Source organism: Colobus angolensis, unplaced genomic scaffold (assembly GCF_000951035.1).
Source record: "Colobus angolensis palliatus isolate OR3802 unplaced genomic scaffold, Cang.pa_1.0 Scaffold203, whole genome shotgun sequence".
In the NCBI taxonomy this organism is placed as follows: Eukaryota; Metazoa; Chordata; class Mammalia; order Primates; family Cercopithecidae; genus Colobus; species Colobus angolensis.
In genome coordinates, this window is record NW_012115189.1 from 984,400 (window position 1) to 993,636 (window position 9,237).

General features: G+C 37.0%; 1 pseudogene across 1 annotated transcript; it reads right to left on the reverse strand.

The window, feature by feature from the left end:
• Positions 1 to 244: 244 nt before the first annotated feature.
• Positions 245 to 745, reverse strand: LOC105511706 (annotated as a pseudogene). The gene has a single exon (XR_001001756.1). The product of XR_001001756.1 is annotated as an acylphosphatase-1 pseudogene (transcript).
• Between the last annotated feature and the right edge of the window lie 8,492 nt (positions 746 to 9,237).

The window sequence follows — 9,237 nt, forward strand, 5'->3', positions numbered from 1 at the left end:
CATTTCCAGTTTAACATGCTCCACACAGAACTTTTAATCTTCCCTCACCGAAAACAAAATATAATCATCTTACTCCTTCTTCGCTTCCCCCCATTTTAGCAAATGATACCAGGAACTATCCAGTTTTTTAAGCCAGAAACTTGCAAAATAATTCTGAATTCATCGATCTCCTTTAGCTCTCATAGCCATTTCATGCTAGGAAAAAAAAGAAAAAGCCTATATATACATACATTTTTTATTTTTTAGGTTCTAATGTTTTTATTGATTAGATTTGTGTACAGTTGTAATCCTTCCATCATACAGGTAATATATAATAACATTCAAATATCTGACATTAAAATAACTTATTGACTAATGCTAATATTAACACACAATAGTTCTATCTCTATTAACAATAAAAACCAAACCACTGAGTTTATCTTAGAAAACTTAAATTCAGGCCATTATTTTACAATTTGGAAGTCTGAGTAATCCAACTTTAAGATGACTTTCTCATTGTTGAAGTTTGCTTTGTCGATGTGTGATTTGGGACTTCCCCTTGTTTCAAGCCATTCCTGCATATGACGCACCTTGGAGATGGGACCTTGCAATTGTCCTTGCACTGTGTCAGTGTTCTGGACCCAGCCTACCAATCCCAGCTTTTTACCCTTAGCCTGAGTATGCTTATGGAAAAACACCCCTTGCACCTTCCCAAAAATTTCGTAATCCACTGATACCAGGGTGTCTCCTTCTGCCATGCTCAAACCCTCCTTGTCTTCCCCACTGGCCACCGGGATCACTCTGGGACCACCAGGCCAATGGCTCACTAGCAGCCTATACTTTTTATCTTCAAAACAGATGACTCTTCTACTTGCTTCCCTGTGCATCTCACAGAGAATGTCACCAACCTAGTCCAAGCTGTGATCATCCCTAACTCATGTTTCTAAATCACATCACAGGGGACAGATCTTTTATAATTTTGACTTTCTATCAATAGCTTTCCCATGTTTAAAGGAAAAGCCATCCTCTTTGCCATGATCTACAAGGCCCTGCATGATCCATTCCAGGGCCAGTCTTTTGCTGTTTCACACACTACTTTTCCCAACCTTCCTGTGCTCCAGCCACACTGACCTTTATCATTTCCTCATACACATCTTTCTGACCTTAGGGCATTTGGCTTACTACTCTTCATCACTCTCTCATGGCTGGCTCTTTCTTATTCCTTCCATCTTAACTGACATGTCTCTTCCTCAGGGAGGAGTTCCCTGTCCATCCAATCCAGAGTTGTACTTCCCTATTATTCTCTATCACAACACCCTGTCTTTTTTACTTTATGACACTTCTCATACTTCATGAGAGCAGAGACCATGTCTGCCTCATTCACCACTGTGTACACAGTCCCAGAATCATGCCTGGAGCACAGTAAGTATTTAATAAATGTTGAATGAAGGACAAGTTGGTATTGATGTCTCCTTGTGTCATGAAAAAATGTTTGAAAATATCCAAGATCACATATTGTTTTTAAAAAATAAACATTTTTCTTAAACAACAGCTGGAAAAAATAATAAAATTAAAGAATTAAATCTTATTACCCATTTTACTTGTACGTAAATTTGGTTACATATTTCCAAGGAAGAAAAAAAGATTCTAAGAAATAATTAAAAGTAGAACTAAAATAGCAGCAATTTTTTTGAAAACCACACATTTCATGCATCAAATATTTTTTGAATGAAAAGGATAACATTTGAGTCTCTTCTGTGTCCTAGATACTGTCCTAGACAGGTTCTTTATCTCACGACACTCATCCTCACAACCATCCTGTATCTTAGAAATCATTGTGCCTAATTAATAGATGAGAAAACTGAAGCTTATAACTGTCCAGTGACCAGCCTGAGATTATACAACTAATTAGGGCAGAAGCAGAATTCAAATTCAGCTGCCAATTATGTTGCAGATACCATCTGAAAAAAAACTATTTTTTTCTAATCATAATATTTTAAAAATCAATAAATGCCAATGCCATTTAACCAAAACTTAAAACATTGAATGAGAAAATGTTTTTACTTTGACCTACAGCATGAAAAGAGAAAGGAAAATATACTCTTTGGGCACTTTAGCAAGCACAGTGCAGAATCCGTAACAGGTCAACGACTGTTCATCATTTCAAAGATTTCTCAAATTTTAGTTATGGGTTTCTCTATCCTAAGGTAAACATTCTTTCCATTAAACCTATAATTTTATTTTTCCTTGCATGAATTTCCTTAATTATTAGTCTCTTTAGTAATAACATTCAGTGTTTCAATGACAGTTAATACCTATTAGCATTTTTTGTAAGATTTTTCAATGGTAAATATACCACCTACATCTTTATAAGTTAGTCTTCCAGTAGCCATTGAATGTATGATGGAAATTATTATTTTCCTGAAGCTGAGTTTCTATTTCCTATTCTTGTTTAGTGAGTTCAAATATGCATGTAAAGTATACACATCTGACTGCCCAAGGTGGGTGCATCTTCCTGGTATTTCAATATTCTGAGGAAAAGATGTCATCAATAACCCATTAAGAATTAAGTATTCCATCTTTTTTTAATCTCCTCACAGTTCCTGAAAAATGGTGGCACTTAAATATTATTTGTTGATGAATGAATAAATGTATAAATGACCGAGTGAATGCACATGAGCAGATGGAAGATGTACATGGATTTTTACTTTAAATATCAAACTCTCCCATTCAGCCAGAGGCTGTCAATTTTTTAGGAAGTTGTTCCTTTTTCACATTCTTAATATTTTATCATTTAATGCTTAAGCCAATTTTTATCTTATAGCTTCATATCCACTATAAAAACACTTCTTATTTATTATAGAAAAAAAGAAAATATGTGTAAGAGACAGAAAACAGAAATGATCAATAATGCCCTTCTTCTCCCACACATCACCAAATAATCTACAAATTAAAAAATAGCACTCAGTACTAAAAAATAGTATTCAGTATTTAAGAAGAATGACAAATTGTTTCTTATCTAAAAATACAATATTAAACATACAACAAGCAATTAAAATGCTCCTTTTGCTTTCCAGTTTGGTATCTGTTAATCCCTTATTTGCAATAATATTTGCTGTGTTCTATTTATAACTTACTATGCATCATATATTGAGATAGGCTTTTTGCAGACATGGCACTGTGTGCTCTTCATAAGCACCTTTAAAGGAGGTACCATACTCAACCATTTTTTACAGTGAGGAAACAAAAGCTTAGGAAGGTTAAACAAAGGCTTAGAAAAGTTAAACAATATAGAAGTAATTCAATTCTGACATGAGATGCAGCTGGGATTCTAGCTTAGGCTAGTCAGACTCTAAAATCTACACTATTTCCCCACAGTACTCGGCTGTCTATATTGGGTAGAACTACACAATATTGCCAATATTCAACCATTTTAGACATTAAAAATGGAAAGTGTATCTTATTCTATTTAACACAAATATAATTCCTTTCTGTTATTACTCTAGAATCAAGTCCCATGACTTGCACAGGCATCAAAATGTCAAGTTAAAAGCAGGTATGAGACGATGGGGGTTCAAATCCTGGCTTCCCTGGTGGGTAGCTGTAAGACCCTGAGCAAATCATCTTCACTACAGGGTTATTTTTCTGTTGAAAAAATAGCATTGCCCTTCCCTGCATACTTCATAGGAATTCACTAAGAGAAAAATAGAATATATAAAACTGTAAAGGATACAAAACATAAAGTGATTATTATAAACAAACCTTCTAAATAAGGAAAATCCAACAAGCCACATTCCTAAGTAACAAATGTGAAAGAGGAGAATCAGAAACTAGTGTACAAGGCCCTAAAGAGCCCTCTACAGTGCTGTTTGCTCAGTTTTTGATAAGAGTGTCGAGGCCAAAACTAATCCTTCAGAACTCTGTGGCTAGTGATTCTGATAGTAAGGATCAATAACTTAAATGTCAACCAGATGATTCAAAATGCTTACACAAAAAATTGGCTTTATATGCAAAACCTCATCCCCATTCCTGGAAAAGAGCTCAAAGCTGTGTAAGAAATTGTTTTTGGTATACTACGTAAAAGCCCTAATTGAGATTTCAAGAAGCTCCAAGCATTCTGAGCATCCTACATAAATCCAAAGAGAAAGAAATATTTCCACTGGTAAAATATCAAATCCCAAGAACATGTGCCTAACCTGGAACAGGCTTCTTTAACAAGGACTTAGAAGAACTCTGAGCTGCCCTTGAGGATTCATCTTTTTTTCTTCTTTTCTTTTCTTTTTTCCTTTTCTTTTCTTTTTTTCTTTTCTTTTCTTTTTGAAACAAGGTCTTACTCTGTTGCCCAGGCTGGAGTGCAGTGGCGTGATCTCGGCTCACTGCAACCTCAACCTCCCGGGTTCAAATGATTCTCCTGCCTCAGTCTTCCTAGTAGCTGGGATTACAGGGACCTGTCACCACACCTGGCTAACTTTTGTATTTTTAATAGAGATGGGGTTTCACCATGTTGACCAGGCTGGTCTTGAACTCCTGACCTCAGGTGATCCACCCACCTTGGCCTCCCAAAGTGCTGGGATTACAAACTGGAGCCACCATACCTGGCCCTCTTTTCTATGCTTTCTGGAAATGGCAGTTACACAGCATGAGAGACTCTTTCCCTTCTCCAAAAATATTTTTCCAGTGTGATTTACACTCAAGATTTTTCTTCCTTCCAGTCCTTTTGGAATGTAAGGTAACATGAGTTAACATATTTTCTAAACAATAAAGCCCTATACAAATGGAAGAAATCTTTATGATCACTTCCTGAGTTAGACATAGAAGCCACAGTTCTCTCTGTACCCTTTATCCAAGCAAGAATTTAAGGGAGAACTTAACACATAAGTTATATAAAGATTTATATCTTTTATTTCTGCTGCAATAGAAGAAGATGTCTTCAACTATTAGGTTTATATAACTAAAGAGTTTGTATAGCACATTGATCCAATTTTAAACCTGGTTTGAAGTTGGCATATGTGCTTCTCTCATTAAATAAGGTAAGCCTCAAAGCTCCTGCATATTTTCTAAATTCCTAACTTGAGTCCATTTTCTCTACATGATTATTCAGAATATTTTCCACTCTATTTATATCTATTTCACGCTTGCCTTCACTACCCTTATCAATGACCTCACCTCCTACAGTTTCTTCTATGGTAATATCTCCCCTCCCCTACCCGTCTTCTCCTCATCTCTCCTTCTCAGAAGAAGGTGGGAATTTCTTCCTTTCCAAGGTAGACTCTTCCACTGGGGGTTTCATTTATTTCTATATACCCTCTCTTCCTTTGCTCCTTTATCTTCACACATTCCCGTCCCATCAGATGGGATTCTTCCTTATCCCTAAGAAGAAAACAAAATAAACTAGAAGCAAACAAAAAAGAAACAAAATTTTAAAAGTTCCTCCATTTTATTCCCCCTTTGAGTTACCATTCCATGTTACGTATTCCTTGACATCAAGCCCTTAAAAGAGTTATGTACACTCATTTCCTGAACTTCTTAGCCATGTGCTGCTAACCCTATAACATGATTCCTATTTACCCCTTTCATTACTCTTCTAAAAGACCTGTCTCAGAGATCTTTAATGAGCTCTAATTATTATCTAATTTTCTTAATCACCAACCTACAGGACCTCTTGGCAACCCAATATTGTTGACCACATCCTCCTAGATATTGTCTTTATGGTTAACTCTTTGCACTATCTTAATGCTAATTCTTCCTTGACATTCTGACACTTTTTAAAGTTTTTCCTTTCCTTTTCTTCACCCCTTAGATATTGATTTTTCTTACAGTTGCATTTTTAGATTATGTGTATTTTCTCACTATACATAATCACATGGATTTGTGCTTTAATTATCCTATTTGTACTGATCATTCCAAAATCTTTAGTCTGTCTTGGCTTCTCTCCTAAGCTCCAGATCCAAATTTCCATCTCTGTTTTGGACATGGTGACACATACACCCCATATACTACTCCTCAGACTCAACACATGTGATTAAGACACCGGGTTCACTAGCAGACAGAAGTCACCTCAAAATCTGACCCTACTTTTTTATAAACTCTATTACTTTAAAGAGGAATTAAATTCTCCAAGCCATATTTTCTCATCTATAAGTTTGTATTTATAGATGAGAATATGTATTTTTAGATGAGAATTTGTATTTATAGATGAGAATATATGGCTTGGAGAAGTTAATTCCTCTTTAAAGTGATACATTTCATATATTGTATCTATATATATTGTAGACAATAAAAACATTATGAGGATTAAATGAAATAACACATATAAAATTCTTAGTATAATGTTAAGGTCATACTCAGTGCTTAACAGATAAACTGCCACTATTATTATTATTATTATTATCATAACCATCATTTTCTAGTTTGAATTTATTACAGCCCAGCTGCCTCTCCTCCTCTATTTCTTCTCTCTGAATAGTACAACACTCTCCCAACCATACTTTGTAGAATTCTCAGAGCCTCTAGAATTCTCTAAAAACCTTTATCTGTTCCTTTTCCTCCAACAACCCCTTATCTAATCAGTCAGTACATTGTGTCAATTATTTCTCTACACTGCCTCTCACACCCACAGCTTCCTATTTATTCCAACAGAAATCGTGCAGTCCCTATTTCAGTCCTTCACCCCTGCTGCCTTGGATTATTGCAGTTGACTCCTAACTGGTCTTCCTAAACCCACCGCCAACCCAAACCACTATTACTGTCTAAAGAGTAGGTGCTCTTGTTCCTCCATAATCAGACCCAAGTTCTCCTTTATCCTCCCCACCTCCTGAGCCCTCCTGTCCCCACCTGAGTGTCTATATTCCTTCCTGGGCTTCCTGCCTTATGTTTTTGTTTACACCATACTCCTAATCTGCAAACTCCTTTCAAATCTGACTGTGGAAATGCACATACATTTACTAGCCCACCTCCTCCACGGAGCCTTCTCCAAAGTGCTTGTGAGACAAAGCAGAGACTTCCCTCTCAGTGGCCTGCAGGCCCCCCAAGCATGGAAATAAGGGAAAATGTTGAGCTCTTTCAAGAGAAATTCCAGGTACCTAGCTAGCCTTGAGAAGTTAAGCAACATGATAAGCATGAAGGTAAAATAGTAACCTAAAACAATAGCCAAGGAATCTAGAATCACAAGATGTTTGGTTCCCCAAGAGAGACTAAAGATAACATCTTCATATACGTCTCCGAGTTGTTTTTCAAGAACCCAGATCCCCACCAAACAACTCGTCCCCCACAGTAGACTTCAGACAAGGAGAACTGGCTCTGACCATCATACTTTGTTCTCAATGTATTCCTCAGGAGCCTGAAGAAAGTCACATTCATGAACCAGAACTAACATTCTTTTCTGCTGATTCCAAATTTTCAAGCAAGGCTTCTCTTCCTTAACCAATTGCAAATCAGAAGATTGTTGAATACACCGATGACCTATAAGCCTGAGCTCACTTCAAGGTATACCACCCTTTTAGGCCAAAACCAATGTGTAACTTCCTTATACTGATTTATGATTTTGCCTATAATTCCTGCTTTCCTGAAATTTACCCTTGCCTTTAAAGAGCCTTACCTGCAAGCCTTGGGGAGGAGTGGGGTCAGGATTTAAACACAGCTGCCTGAACCTCTTTACTTGGAGCCCTGCAAATAAACACCTTCCTTTCTACCACAGCAAACCTCAGTATGTACATCTGGTCTTACTGTGCCAGGCGAGCAGACCCTGGTTCAGTTCTGTAACACTCATAGCTAATATTACCTGATAATAAATCAAAGCCCTAAGATGTAATGACAATATGATCTCAATTTATACGTGTATTTGTACATGATATGCAAACATACTGAATAGAAACAGGGCAAAATGTGAACAGTGGTCCTTTACAGGTTCAATGATCTGGAGACATGCTACGAATCTGAGAAATTCTTATTTTGTTTTGTATTTTCTAAATTATTCAAAAGAGCTCATGTTTATTGAATGCTTTCTATGTACTAAAATCTTTACATGTATTAACTCATTTAATTTTAATCAAACCCGCTGATGTATTCGCATTATCGTCCAATTATTGAGGTATATGGGGGTGAAGCAACATGCCCAGAGCCATGCATCTGGCAAGAGTAGTCTGGCTCCAGACCTGTGCTCTTAAGCACTCCACTGAACTGCACTAAGGACTTTAATAATTGGAAAAAAAAAAAAAAAGATGTAGTTTTAATTACCTTTTCTTCTCCTGTCTCTGACCTCCACCTACTCCTAACCCAGACACCACCAAATTCCAAATTTTCCTTCCATTTCCTTCACAGAGACCAATCTCAGCTAGGTGTTAAGAAGAAAAGCAATCTGATTAAGAAAATTTGCATGAATTGTTAATTAGCAATTGCCATCCTGAATCCTAATTGCATCTTAAAAAGGGTGCTTGTTAACATAAGTGAATCCCTAATTAGTGGAATTTCTGTTCCTATGACTAAGCGACTTCATCCACTACTGACAGTGTGCAGAGTCAGTGTGCAGAGGGGCAGGAAGGCATCTGGGAAAAGAGGATTTTTTCTTACTCCTTAAAGTTGAAAGGCTGCCTCATGTACAAGGTCTCCTTCAGTCTCTCAAATTCATCCATCTTCCCATACAAGAGTGGTTCAAAGCACCACTAAGCCCTACCCTTAGGCCTATGTAAAAGCCTAATTCTGATGCTGCAGAGGCTACAAGAACCAGGCTAAGAACCAAAGGTCACTGTTTGTGACACAGGAGACTTCATAAGGAAATGAAGACCCAAAGAAACATTTAAACCCACATTTTCTTTATAGTAGGTTTGATGAAGAGTGTACAGTCATAGAGAAATATGATAGGGCAAAGAACATGAGGTAAGTGTAGTAAACGGGAGGAAACTTAGCAAGGTCTGTTTGTTCAGATTCCTCCCTGTGTCCCTTCGTCTTCTAAGATAAAGATGCTGTTTTCCTCCAGGAAAAGATGTTGTTTTCCCCCAGATACCCTATGGTGGGCATCTCTCGCATGAGGGTCTCATGACCTGCTTTAGAGGAAAATGGAAGGGGAAGGTCAGAGAGCGCTTCCTGCTTCTGTAAATCCCTTCAGCTTAAAATATTTCATATGCCAAGGTGTTATATTTTTGTAACTAGCAAAAGAGTCTGGCTGCTCGCTGCTGATAGAAAGAAGCCAAAATAATAACAAGACGTGATAGAAAGCGAAACTTTGTTTTGCTAGCAAGGGAAAGAGTGGGCAAAAAAATT